Below are 14340 nucleotides of genomic sequence, written 5' to 3'. Positions count from 1 at the left end.
CCTGAGAGAAGGAGGCAGAAACAGCTCCTAGGAAGGCCACCCTGAGGGAGAGCAGAGTGACCCCAGCCACATTCTGCAGTGGGAAAGGCAGCTTCCTCCTGGGACAATCCCCTGTGGCCGCAAGGACCCCAGACCTCAAGAGAGGAAGGACCAGGAAGGGGCCTGTGGTTCTGGAAACGAGAGGCACAGCTCCTGGCTCCCCTCACCCCGTGAGTTTGAAGACTCTACCAGTAACACTGGAACTGGTCACATTTCCTGTAGTACAATCTTTTTCCCTTTCCGTCCAGGGGACACACTGACTCCGGAAGGCATCTCCCCCACAACAGGCTGGGAGGTGGCTTAACAGCCCAGGCTTGGGAATAGGAATAGCCGTGAAGACAAGCGCAGCTAACAGTCGTTGGACACCTCTTCTGCATCTGGCTTTGTGCAGTCTCTCTTTGAATCCGCACCTAATGAAGGGGGTTCAGTTATTATCCCCATTTTATAGATGAAGAAACGGAAGCTCAGAGAGGTTAAGTAACTTGTCTCAGGACACACAGCTCGTAAGGGGTGGCTGCAGTTAGAACTCAAGGTTGCCTTACTGTAAAGTCCTTACCGGACAGACGTGGGTTCCAGTCCTAAGTCTGCTACATGTGACTATGTGACCTTTGCCAACCTCCAGGTTTCTTGATCTGTTTTTCTAAATTAAATACATCACTTATTTGCAATTTCACACAGTTTAGTTTAAATCTTCCTCACGAGATGTAAGAATGAAATAAGGTAATGCTCATAGAGTACTTAGCACAGTGCCTAGAATGTAGTCAACACCCGGTCGATGCTAGCTTTTAATAATAATCTCAGCCCTGGCTGGTGTGGCTCAGTGGCCTTCGAATCAAAGGGTCACTGATTCAATTCCCAGTCAGGACACATGTCTGGGTCGCCGGCCAGATCCCCAGTGGGGGCATGCGAGAGGCACCCGCACATCTTTCCCACTCTTTCTCCCTCCCTTCCCCTCTGTCTAAAAGTAAATAAATAAAATGAAGATAATAATCATCACCTCAGAGTCAGTGTGCTTGTTCCGTGTGGATACATTAGTCGTTATCCGTCTCTCTGAGTCTTCTCGAACCCCGAAGGCCTGCTCATCCCTGCACAGGCACGCGGTCCCCACTTGACCTCGCACGCTGCCGACGCCAGGGAGAGTAGCTCCTAATCCATGCTTGGTGGCTTCTCTTAACTTGTGCCGGAATCTGCACACCTGGAGTGCACACCTGTGCCCGAGCCACCCCTTCCTTCCTTCTGCACGGCCCGCGCACGCTCCCACTCACTCGGGTTCATTAGGGTTTGAGTTTTCAAAACCACTCCAGTCTGATCAGTTTACAGCCCTGCCTAAAAATCTTCCAGGCACTGAACCGAAATCAAGACAAACTCCTTCACTTGGACACAGGGCCCTTGGGAAACCCCTCCAACCCCTCTCTCTGCCTTTTCCTGCCCCTCAATTCCTTTCTGACCGCATGAAATCCCTCTTTGTTCCGCGAACGCCACATGAGCTTTTAAGCCCGTGCCTTTGCAGGGTCCTTTTCTCTGTCTAGCAAGAATGTTTCCCCTCTTCCTTGAACCAGCTTCTGTGTGTCTTCTAAATCCCACCTCAGTCTTCGCCTTTCCCGTGAACCCGGTGTCTGACATGTCTCACCCCAGGGCCATCTGCGTGTGTCACGAAGAGTTGTGGTTCCCCGTGCACGCGGCCTCCCCCTTGGCGACGTGTCCTAGTTCAAGGCTCGGGCTTACCTTCTATCCCCAAAAGTCACCCAGTGGGCCCTAAATAAACGCGAGTCAAATGAAGGCACCTCCATATAAATTCTTCTGATGTAATTTTATTGGCAATAAAATATTATGTGAGTGTATGTGTATATTATTTATACCTTCCCTGTTCCAGCAAGAGTCTGGGGTAGGTGTGGATATAAGAATCTTTCTTATTCATAAGCAGAGAGAGAATAGTTCTTGGTACATTCCATAGTAGAAAGAGTCAGGGCTTTGGAGTTAAAAGAGTTTGGGGTGCAAATACTAACGTGGCATCTGACGGTCACTTTAAGGCATGACTTCATTTCTCTTAATCTCAGTTTTTCCATCTGTAAAATGGTGATAAAAAGTAATTACCGGTATGGGAGACATTTCTGATCGCCAACTAATTGTTGCTATTGCTTCCTTCCTAGTGCCCTGAAATGTTTCTCAGAAGTCCAGGTTCCGAAAGTGGGGTGGGAGAAAGCCTAATGACATCAGACTAATCCTAATATCCCATGTTTCCCTCACCAGTGATTCATGTTTGCATCAATATGGGGCCCGGTTTCAGTCAGTGAGACCCAGCAGGGATCTTTATGGCGGGTGTGTGAAGGAAATATTCTCTTGCTCTTAAAACATGAGAGAAACAGTTGTCCTTCAGCAGCTGCCTGTTATGTCTGAAATGATGACTGGAGCCACAGCAGCCATTCTGATGTGATGAAGACAGCTACTCAGAGAATCAAGCCAATACACCAGAGATGATAGAATGGAAAGGTGGCAAGAGCCTGGGTCCTGGTGGCACAACTTAGCAGTTGGGTTTTCATGCCTTGGAGCCATCCACTTCTGGAGTATTTCCCAAGGCCATCAATTCCCTCACTGTTCAGTGAGGAACCACTGGCTCAATCCAACAGAACCGAGGTTGTTACTTGCAACCCAAAGCACACTTCACAGGGTCACTGTGATGACTAAATAAACAAAGTTTGCAAAGTTCCTAATGGTGCCCAGCATGTAGTAGTTTCTTAAAGATTAAAGACATTCCCGTTGAGGCAATCTGAGGTGAATGTGTGAATAACTGTGATGAGTGACCCAAAGAATGAGGCAGATAATAATAAAGTAAACTTTAGAGCAGTTCAGAGGTGGGTGGGTGCTAGAATAACAACGAAGATGACGATGGCAAGGAAATTCAAACAGCGTGTTAATAAGTGTCTGATGAAACTTACTGAGGTTGTAACATTGGTTCTCCTTTGTTACTTCCCGTGCCTTTTCTTACCTGGGTCAGAGTTAAACACTGTGAGACACAGGCTTTTCTAATTGTGGGCAGCCGCATTGCCCAATCGGGGTGGTCCCTGATTACCCTGGGGCATGGAAGCCCTGCTACAGGATGAAGGCTAGAGTGTAATTTGTAGCTCCAGGAGGAGCCAAGATTTGGAAGCAGAACTAACAGGGCCTGCAACTGACAAAAAAGCACAAAATCTGTCCCTTCCCAGACAAGCTCCGTCGTAGCCATCTGCAGCTTGGGAAGGCCTGCATTTGGGGGCCCTGGGCCCTGGCAGGCCGCCTAGCTTTTGGTCTGCTGACCAGGCCACAGAACTTCCCTCCATGCCAGCCCCACGGCCCTCCTGAACCAGTTCCAGGAAAGCTCAGCCACACCAGCGTCTGCCAGACTCACGTCCGCCCAGCGCGTGGGCGGCCCTGGCAGCAGGGGATGGAACAGGGTTTGTGCGAGGACAATGTGGCCCCCGTGGCAGGGTTGTGAGAGAGGCAGCCTCACTTCCCCGGGGCAAGCCGGGAGGGAACCCGGAGGAGGTGAGGAGCAAGCAGAAGCTGCAGTGTCTAGGCGGCCTCAGTCCCCTTCCAAAGGTCCACTTCACATTAGAAGCCTGCTCCAGGCCATTTACTTCCTGCATGTCCGACCCCTGCCTGGCCAGACTCAACACCAAAATTCAATTCTGTCCACCAGATATGGATTCAAAATACTCTATGCAAGATGCCATATTCCTGCTAGGGACCGAGAATGAGAAGGATATGAAGAAAAACAAGATTAAGAGTACAAAGGTTTTTCTCAAAATGTTTTTCAAATTTCTTTCAGCCTCAGAACCTCCCACCCCGTCTCCTCCCACCCTGATGCCCAAGTATTTAAGAAAGAAATAAAAATATGGGACTACTATAGCTGAATCCAGGGCAGGGCCAGGGGCAGAGCCCTGTCCATGCTGGCCAGAGATGTTCTCCCTGGACAGACTCTGAAAGCCCTGATCTAGACCAGAGGGGACACTGAGGCCCAGAGAAGTGAAGTGACCTCCCTGAGACACCCTGTGAGTTAGTGGCCCAGCCAGGTTCTGATTCAGGAGCACCCGACCCAGGACCCTCTCCATTGTACAGCCTTCCCCCCCCCCCCCCAGGGCACTGTCTCCAAGATCAGCTGGGAAGTTAAGTCCACCCAGAATAGAATCCACGGGCTACAAACCGGTTAACAGGAGCCAGCGGCTCTGATGCAGGGAGAGAAACCAGCCATGGCAGAGGGGCAAGAGGCTGTCCCTGGAATGGGAAGGGCAAGAGCAGACACGGCCAGGGTGTGGTGGGAAATTGGGAGCCGGGAAGGAGATGATTCTGGGCCCCAGAGAACATAATCAACTAAAGCCTGAAGAAAGACTGTCAGCTCAGGGTCCTGGGCTCCAGCCTGGCTCTGCCGTCACAGGCTAAGTGACCTTAGGCCAGTGGCCTCTCCTGTCCGGGTTTGTTTCCTTACAGGTAAAATGGCAGAGGGGTGGGCTAGCTGGTTCTACTGTGACACGCTGTGGTATCTTCTCCCCTCCCACGGGGCCAGCCCTCACCTCCCTACCACCACCCACGTCACCACCCAGGACACTTCCAAGTATATGCCGGGTGGCTGGAACTGCCACCAGGAGGAAGTGTCCCCGGGTGCCCACGTGAGCAGTAAAAAGCTGGCGGGTCAAGGGGCCTGCCCGGAGCGCTGGGGAACAGTGACAACACATGAGGAGGCAGGAGCCTGGGCAGAACTGGGGTGGGTACAAACCATTCCTCTTCTTGGAAGGGTTCTTTCCGACCTGGCCCTCTCTGGAGGCCCAGGCCTGGGCAAGCTGCCCCCTGCCCGTGCCCACCACCAGGGGACAGAAAGGCGAGGTCTTAAGGGTGGGGGTGACAAGCCGCTTAACAGCTCTGAACCTCAGTATTCTCATTTTTAAAATGAGGTAAAAACAGTACCTTAGTGTTCTCCATGGTACAAGTGATCATGTTAGTACCTCAAATGATGAAATGAGATAATGCTCGTCGAGTGCCTAGCTGGTGCCTGGTATAGGGAGCACTCAGTAAGTATTAGATCTCAGGCATTGCCAGAGGGCTGCCTGCTGGGGAAGACCGCCCAGTTGGAAGGCTCCTGACATTAAACAGGCTGGTTGGAGTAGGGCCCCTGTATACCTAACACATGCTCAATCTCAGGAGGGGAGAAAAGGGGAAAAGGGCTGGGAGGTTGGTGAGAAGTCCACTAGAAAAAAAATGTGCGCGCGCCCCCTGCTGGCAGGGAGCAAAGGTGCAGGCCTGCCAGCTCGGGGTGGGGGACCTGAGGTGATGCAGGGAGATCCTTGCTTGGTAGCTTGACCCCAAATTCACAGAGTGCCCACCAGGTGTCACCCACCTGGCAATGTGCCAGGCTTTGTGAGGGATGCAAAATGAGCGACAGGTAAGCTAGGTGTTTGGAGCCAATTAGGCATGAGTTCAAGCTCAGAGACTGCCCCAGAAACTGCGTCTGACATGGAAGTGATCCAAGTTCCTTGCGTCTCTGACCTGTAATACGTGGAGTGACCTTGGACAGGGTATGTGATGCCTCTGAGCTTCCATTTCCTTATCTGTAACAAGGAAGTCTTCTCTACTCCATCTTCCTAAACCAGAGAGTAGAAATCCTGGGAGTGAGTCTGGAGGACTCTGTCACTTGGGGGGAGTTGAAAGTCACCACCAATAATCATGTCATTGCAAGGGAAACCTCATCATTTCTAACATGGGCTGTCACTCGCCTGGTTCATTTGGAAGGGACCTGGCCATGCTCCTGAGGTATGCCAGGCTCGCCTGGTTCTCCCACCTACCAGGTACCCTACAGACCCGCTCCGGGCCCTTCTGCTCCAGGTTAGGTATGGAGTCCTGACCTCTAAGGGGAGGCCATTGCAGTGGAAACAGAAAAAGCTCCTCAGACTGTGTGGGGCAGTCCCCACTGGCCATACCTGGCTAGTTCTCCCTGAATTCATCAGCCTTCCTAGCCTCACAGTGTCAGCCGGCGGGCGGGGGGGGGGGGGGGGGGCGCCATCAGTCTCACTGGATCCCCACTCTGTCCCAAACCCCTGGGTGACATCTCACTCGGTATGTCTCTAAGGACTTGAGGAGGATAGGGGAACACGTTCTCAATGAATTTTTAACTTCTTCCACCACTACCACAATCAAATTTTCACTCCCAGCGGCCTTTATTGCACACATGTACATGTGCCCACATACATACGTGTGTGCATAACACATGCAAAGCAAAGGTGAAGGTTGACCACCTACGATGCTAGAGGAAAGCTTTAACCCCCCCCATCAAAACACACCCCAGGCCGGGCGGGTCCAGCTTACTTTTTGAGGATGTCCGTGGTGTCATCTCACACGCCGTGTGCCTCTGTGCTTTCGCATTCATTCACGTAACACAGTTTATTGAGCTATTGCCAGGCACTGGGGAGACAGTAGTAAACAAAACAGACANAGGTGAAGGTTGACCACCTACGATGCTAGAGGAAAGCTTTAACCCCCCCCATCAAAACACACCCCAGGCCGGGTCCAGCTTACTTTTTGAGGATGTCCGTGGTGTCATCTCACACGCCGTGTGCCTCTGTGCTTTCGCATTCATTCACGTAACACAGTTTATTGAGCTATTGCCAGGCACTGGGGAGACAGTAGTAAACAAAACAGACACAAATCATTGCCCACACTGGAGCTTACAATCCAGTGTGTGTGTGTGTGTGTGTGTGTGTGTGTGGTCAGGGGCACGCGACAGAAAAACAAATAAGTAAGTGTCATTCATAAACACGATGGGTGGTGGTGGTACGTGTCAGGGAGAAAGCCAAAGCCGAAGAGGGAGTTCTGGTGCACCTGGATAGAGGGGCAGTTTTATAGATGGAGTGGTCAGAGAGGGTCTCATTAAACAGGTGACATTTAAGTAAAGACTTAAAGAAGGTGAGAGAGTGAGCCGTGTAGTTCTTTGGTAGAAAGAGGGGTCCAGGCAGAGGAGACGACGGATGCAAAGGCCCTGGGGCAGAGACATACCCGGTGACAGGGAGGCTGTCCCAGAGGGAGAGGAGCAGGACAAGTTATTAGAGAGGAAGCAGGGACAGGCTGGTGGTGTCGGGCTTTGAGGGCCGTCGGGAGGGGTTTACTCTGAACAGACAGGAGCCATTGCAGGTGTTGGGCAGACGAGTGACATCATGTGTCCTGCATTTGAACAGGACGGTTCTGTTGGGGGGGGGGAAGGGTGGGAGAGCAGGGGCGGGGGCAACTGGAGGGACGCAGGCAGAGGGATGGTGGCTGGGGCCAGGGCGGCAGAGGCAAGTCAGTGAGAGGGGTCCACGTCTCAGCGTACTCTGAGGGGAGGGCAGGTGGGGTGCATTGGATGAGAAGTCGCCCATTTTGTTTGGTATAAATAGTCCCCTTGCATATTTTGCAGAGTCTCTAAGTTACGTAAGGAAAAGGACTAGCGCTTATATGGCCAAACCCTCTGGACACAGCAACGAGTTGTAATGCCTACCGAAAGGCCCCACCCAGCTCCTGCGGGGACGGCCCTCCCCTCCACGGGGGCCATGGGGACACAGTGTGAGGGCAAGACTCGAAGTCATGGCACTAGATAAAAAGAAGCTACTTTTACTAGTGAAGTATGGTTGAGGGTCCCCTGCACCCCTTTTTCCATCAACACAGGTCATTTCAGCCTTCTTCTGAAAGTTCAGAAATGAGCACCTGTCTTGTAAGCAGGACATGACAAAACTCTATTCAGAGAAATGTGGTGGAGAGAGTTTAATCAAAGTAGGCTTCCTGAAGGAGGAGCTTGACTGACTTCCTTTCTTTTCAGGTGAAGAAACCAAGTCATGGTGACATTAAATAACTTGCCTGAGGTCACAAAGCTAGAAATGGGCAGAGAAGGGCTTTGTGTCTATGCTGGTTTGGCCCAGAAGCCACTGCTCCTGGCCAGGGTGCTGCCATGGAGACCAGCCCTTCTCATTAGAGAATGATGGCCATTCATAGGAGCACCAGGGACAAGATGACCTGAGTGAACGTCACTCAGCCAGGGTGGAGCCTGGGTGCCAGGACCTTGGTGCTGCCTCACTAATAATCACAGGTTCTCAGAGTGAGAAGGCGAGGTGCGCCAGGCCTTGCGCCCAGAGCTTTAGGGGCAAAGCTCGTTTAACCCTCATTTTGCAGATCAGAAAACTGAGGCCTGACAAGGTTGGCAGTCGCACCTGTGAGTGTCAGGACTGAAAAAAGGACACTCACTTGAGTTATCGATTGCTGGATAACAACGGACTCGAAAAGTTAGTAGCTTAAAACAACAGCTTTTCATTTCTCATGATTCTGTGAGTCGGGAGTTTGGGCAGGGCTGCGCCGGTTGGTTTTTCTGCTTCCCATGGCGTTCGCAGGGTCATTCACTTGGCTGCACTCCGCTGGTGGCTGGACTGGGAGAGAAGGGCCAAGAAGGCTTAATTTGCATGTCTGGCACCCAGGACATCCTCCATGTGGCCTCTCCAGGTGGCCAGCATGGCGGCCTCGGGGCGGTTGGATTTCTTACATGGCAGCTGGCCTTTGAAGGAATAAAAGCGGAGTTACCTGGTGCCTTCGGAGCTGGTTGTAGTCTTGGCTGGCTGCTTAAAGCCAGTCACAGGCTGATGCCAGATTCAGGAGGAGGGGAACCACGCTTCCCCTCTGGTAGGTGCAGCAGCATGCTCACGCTGGGGCGGGCGATGTCTGTGGTCACAGTGGCCAATGACGGCCATCCCCAGCCTCCTGTCGGCCAGCCTCTCCTCCCAGGCCCTGGGCCTGATCTCAGGAAGCTCTCCTTTTCAGGGATCCGCTAAAGCTGGCTAGGCCCCCCTGCCACAAGGGGAGTTTTGTCTGGTCTGGTTCTCCTGCCTAGTGATTTCTTTCTTTTTAAAAAGATTTTATTTATTTATTTCTAGAGAAATAGGAAGGGAGAGAGAAAGAGAAGGAGAGAAACATCGATGCGTGGTTGCCTTTCACGTGCCCCCACCTGGGGACCTAGCCCGCAACCCAGGCATGTGCCCTGATCAGGAATCGAACTGGAGATCCCCCGGTTCTCAGGCTGGTATTTAACCCACTGAGCCACACCAGCCACCGGCCAGAGCAGACCCCAGAGACTTCTTCCTGCTCAGCACCTTGCTTCACAAGAATTTACCTTACCTTGTTTCCTCGAGGGCAAGCACCATTTTCTCCTACTCCCTGGTGCTGCATCACCAGGGTTAGCTTGACATGTCTTGTTCTCAGGAACCCAAAAGAACCTGACACGTGACTCAGAGGGAGTCAGCCACCTGAACCAGACGGGAGTCATCTTTGCAGGCCCAGCATCAGCACCACGCCTTTCCCAGAAGAAGAGCTCGGGAAACTGGCCTTTCTGGCTCCCGCGTTCACAGGCTTGGGCCTTGAGCACAGGAAGAGTCTGACCTTTCCAGGAAAGCATCATCGTCACCTGGGCGTGTGTTTGGGCATGCAGACCCTCCCCCACACCCCACCCCTGTCCCGAACTGGAACTTGCACTTTCACAAGTACCCAGGTGATTCGAGTGCACAGTGAAGTCTGAGACAACTGAGGAAGAGACCCCCAAGGTGACGAGAACATGAGCGGGTTGGGAAGGCAGACGCCCCCTGAGTGCCCCTAGGAAGGTCAGGCATGGGTCTCAACCCTGGCTGATGGTTGGAATCACCTGTGGGGCTTGTAAAAAATCCTGATGCCCAGTGAGCACCCAGATCGATGAAGTCTAGGTCTCTGGGAGCCGGGCCTGGGGATCAGAATTGTCTAAAAGCTGCTCAGGCGATTTCAATGTGCGGCCAGGGCTGAGAGCTGTGGACCACCCGCACCCAAATCACTTGGGGCGTGTGTTAAATTATTCAGAGTCCTGGGCCCCACACCAGCTTTTTGAGTCTAAATCTCCTGGGATGGGGCCCAAGGGGGTCCACGTTTTTTATGACCTCTCTAGGTGATTTGGACACGCACTGAAGTTAGAGACCATTGTGTTTAGGGCGCCGAATAAGTGACGGCAATGGCAACGATGTTTTTAAATGCCGCGGATAATAACGATGTGCAAAAATTAGAAAATATAGGGAAGTAAAAATAGGAAACAAAAAAGTCTCCATCCTCCTCCTGCCTGCAGACCATCTGAGGCCCCTCTGGCCCACCCCCTCCCGTCACTGTAGGACAGGAAGGAGCCTCCCTCCCCCAGAGAACCCCCCCACCCCCACCCCCGTGGTGGGGGTCGGCTGTGATCGTGGCTTGTTTCACAGGCAGGGTGGAGCCTGTCATCTGGCCCGGACAGAATTATTGCCTCCAATTACATGGTTGATTATCAATTACTTGTGTCCGTATGAAAGCATGTGTGCGTGTGTGCCTAAGTGTCTTTGCAAATCATTAAGGGTCGTAATTCTGGATTATCGTTGATTAACGAGAGGGAGACCTGGTACCTCCAGCAGGCGGGATGGCAGCCCCACAATTATGTCCCAGCTGATCCGTAATTGGCGCATCGCAAGATGATTTCTCTCTCGGCGTTGCCTCCTCCTGGCCTCTCCTGCTGGCTCTGCAATTAGCGCCATTGCTCATTCCTTTCCAGCCGGGGCCAAACCCACAGGCCGGCTTTCTGGCAAGCGAGGGCTATGGGGCTGGCTTCGAGGACCACTCCCGAAATGCCGCAGTGATGGTGGTGTGGCGGGTGGGGGCAGAGGCACAGGGGTGGGGCGTGGAGCTGGCTTGAGCTCTAGCTTGCTGAGAAGGGGCACCGCCTGGGACATCAGTGTTGTCATCATTCTTCCCAGCAAGCCCGGAGGCATCCCCTCCCTGGAGGCATGGCTGGGGAAACCCAGGAAGGAAACCGGCACAGCCACAGACATCCAACCCCACGGAGCCAAGGAAGGAGCCCCTCCCACACCACTCCCATCCTCAGAGGCCCTGTTTTCCTGAGCAACACACGTGTTTGTCCTCCAGAGAGGACGAACGAGCTGCACCCAGCACCCCAGGTCGGAGGAAGTACACCAGCACCACCTGTGTTAGGGCCACAGCCCCCTCACCCTTCTTCCCAGTGCACGTGGAGCCCCCAGTACCCATCTCGCCAGAGACGGAGGGGTCACTGTAATGCTCTGTTTTACTCCCGGCAAAGCCCCTGAGTGTCTTTTGCATGTACTCAGTCACCCACTCGCCCATCCATCCACACAGCAACTGTCCACAGAGCATCTACTATGTATCAGGCACCAGGGAGACCATGGGAAACCAAGCAGACACAGGCCACTCCCTCCACCCCCTAGAACTCGCTGTTGCCCTCAGGATCATGTTTGGGTCCCCAGTCTCCTTTCTTGCCCCACCCACCTGGCCACTCTGCCCTGGCACAGAACTCCCCTCGTCCTTCCTTCGCCCATTGCGGTCCCTCTGCCTGGGACCAGCAGTGACAGAAGCGCACACTTTCGGGGCGGCTTCACAGGGGTATGGGGAAATGGGGAAGGCAGGGCCGTTCCGGAAGCCTTCCACATAAAAGCCTCCCGCGGCTGCAGAGCCACCAAGGGTTTGTTTGTGGGCCTTGCAGCTGTCTTGGCCATTTTCATTTTTATCTACTTAGAATGGTCAGCAGGTCACGGCAAGCGGGAGACGAGATGCTAATGACTCCGGCTCCACGTGGCGACCATTCAGGAAAAAGCTGCAATGTTCTCTCTGCCACATTAATCAGAGAAACACATCAAGAGCTGTTGTGTGGAGACAGCTTTCCTCCCGGTACCTGCCCTGCATACTAATCGCCACCCCCTCCTGGTGGTGAGTGAGTCAGCGCCATGCCAGGCGGGCAGCGAGCAAAGGCTAGAAACGCCAGCTCCATGCGTGTGGGGAGCAGCCAGAGGGGCAGGAGCGGTGCCCCCGCCCCCAAAGCACACACCGCACGTGCCCGTGACCATCGCTGAGGCCCAGGCAGGTGGGGATGGCAGACTCTGAAAGAGTCCTCCAAATGCAAACCCTGGGCTCCTTCCCGGGGTCTAAGTCTTCCCCAGAAGGGAGCGCTCCAGAAGCTCATCGCTGGGTCGAGTCTGGCTAAAGAGCAGCCTCATAGCCAGGCCCTTCGATAACCGTAAGACATAACCTGAGTTGGTGCTTTGCATGTGGCAGGCATTCCTGTGGACAGATGAGGGACTAACGTATACCAGTGGTTCTCAAAGTGTGGCCCTGGGCCGGCAGGGTGCGCATCCCCAGAGAGCTCGTTAGAAATGCGGATTCATGGGCTGCACCGCAGACCTACTGACTCGGGAGGGAACTCTGGCGGTGAGGCCGAGAATCTGTGTTCGAACAAGCGTTCCAGGGGATTCTGACCATGCTCATGCCTGAGAACCACTGGCGTACGTAGGGGCTCATTGGTGGGTGGGAGAGGGCACAGTGGAGCAGCTAGAGGGAAGCCTGCAGGTGGTGTGGGGGTGGGGAGAAACAGAGGGGCCCTGGATGAGCTGGATGGGGGTTGGGTTACCTTGGCCTTGCAGGCACCCTCAGTGGGTTGAACAGCCCTGCATCATCTCCCCTCATCCAGAAGCCCAGACAGAGGGCTCCTCTCCCCTGGGGACCCTGGAGGAGTAGCTGGTCACCTGAGGGTCCATGGTTGGCCAGAGTGATGGGATGGGCGTGGCTACATCAAACGGCTTCTAGAGGCCCCTGGTCATCTAAGCTTGCCAATGTTTTGACTTCAGGGAGCACTGGTCTGGTCAGACAATGGATCCTGTTGCTGGGGACGTGTCTTAGTCCTCGACACCCGGAAAGGACTTTGGGGGAAAGCTTCTCCTTATTATCTCCCAGATGCATCAGGACCCCTGTGAGCAAAGGAGGCTGCATTGCTAAGCGGAGGGTCAAAGAGACGCTTCTGCCCTCCTCAGTAAACAACCCTGAAGCACACTGATACATAGAAGACCCCGGGCAGCAGATGGTGGCGATTACCCACTGAGCAGAGAGCCGGCTGGTTGCTGACATCAGGAGCCTTCGAAGCCAGGTACATGGCAAGGAAAGGACCGGATGACGTTCCCCAGCCAAGCCTGGATGAGCCAGTGTGGTTATGCCTGCTTGCAGGAGGTGATAACCCAGAAATAAATCAAAGTTGGTGACGACCAAATGGCCCACCACGCCCAGACTCAGACTCAAGTGGCATTTATGGAGTCCCTACCGTGTGCTGGACACTGTGCAAGGCCCTTTCATGTCTGCTAGCTCTCAGTCAGGGCTCCCAGGACTTTAGAGGCCCCCTTCCACTATTCTGTCCACATACTGATTGTCTGTTCTGGCTCTGGGGTCAGGACACGGTGGTGAGCAGAGCACAGGTGGTCCCATCCTTGGGGCGGCCTGGTGGGGAGGACAGGTAGATACAAGCATTCCAGAAAAGGAACTATCAGGTGTTTTCAGGGCCAACTATGAGAATTTTGAGTGTTATTTTTTTATTAAGAAGCAATTTATTTTAAGAGTCCCTTCCTGGGGAAAGAAACCAAAAGAGAAGGCAGTCTGCTAGAGACGTCCACACTGGCTTTGCCCACAGCGACTACTAAATGGCATTGCAGAGCCTGGCGGTGGTCTAGCTCATCAGTGCCCCAGGCCCTTTGCATATCCCTAAGGACAGGCTGGCCTGTGTTCACTGTCTCTCTCTCCTTCTGCAGTGGCCCCCTCTCCGTGGGGCTTTTTCGCAAGATGCTCAGGGAATTCCTGCATCAGCCGAGAGACACCGGGTGTCTTCCCTCCTGGCATGGAGTCCTACGAACTTGACAACGAGTGTTGGAGGCTCTGGGGAAAGGTGGGGAGCAAAAACAACCCAGAGCGTTTTAACGTATGCCCCTGTTGCTTCCCTTCTTGGTCTCCCCTACCTCCCCAGCTGGCATGTGAACTTGGTCTTCCTCTCTAAGGCTCTGAGAAAAGCACCATCTGGCAGTTCTGTCAGGCCCCTGGGCTTGCTTCCATCCGGCCCACTCTGGTTTCCTCCCAGCCGTGTCTGCGGAGTGATCCAGCCCTTGAGAGGCATGCGGAGGAACAGAGAGACGACAGTAACAACGAAGATGTACAGAGCGCTCGCCGTTAGCCTGGAGCGGTTCTGGTTCTGGTTCTGTGCACATGGTGATGCCTGCAACGCCCTGGGAAAACAACCGCTCTCTTCACCCCGCTGTTTTGCAGAGGGAGCAACTGACATGTGGAGACATTCAGAGGTGTCTCAAGGTCACGCGGCTAGTGATGGCAAACTTGGGATCTGCTAGGAAGCATCAGACTTTGCCGATTTGTATCATTTGTATCAATCTTGACTAAAAGATGTTGGCAGTAGGGGGCAAGAATTTAGGAAAA

The sequence above is a fragment of the Sturnira hondurensis genome, unplaced genomic scaffold (assembly GCF_014824575.4).
Source record: "Sturnira hondurensis isolate 20B ecotype Veracruz unplaced genomic scaffold, ASM1482457v3 Scaffold0021143, whole genome shotgun sequence".
Classification (NCBI taxonomy): Eukaryota; Metazoa; Chordata; class Mammalia; order Chiroptera; family Phyllostomidae; genus Sturnira; species Sturnira hondurensis.
Note: the sequence above shows the minus strand (reverse complement) of the source record.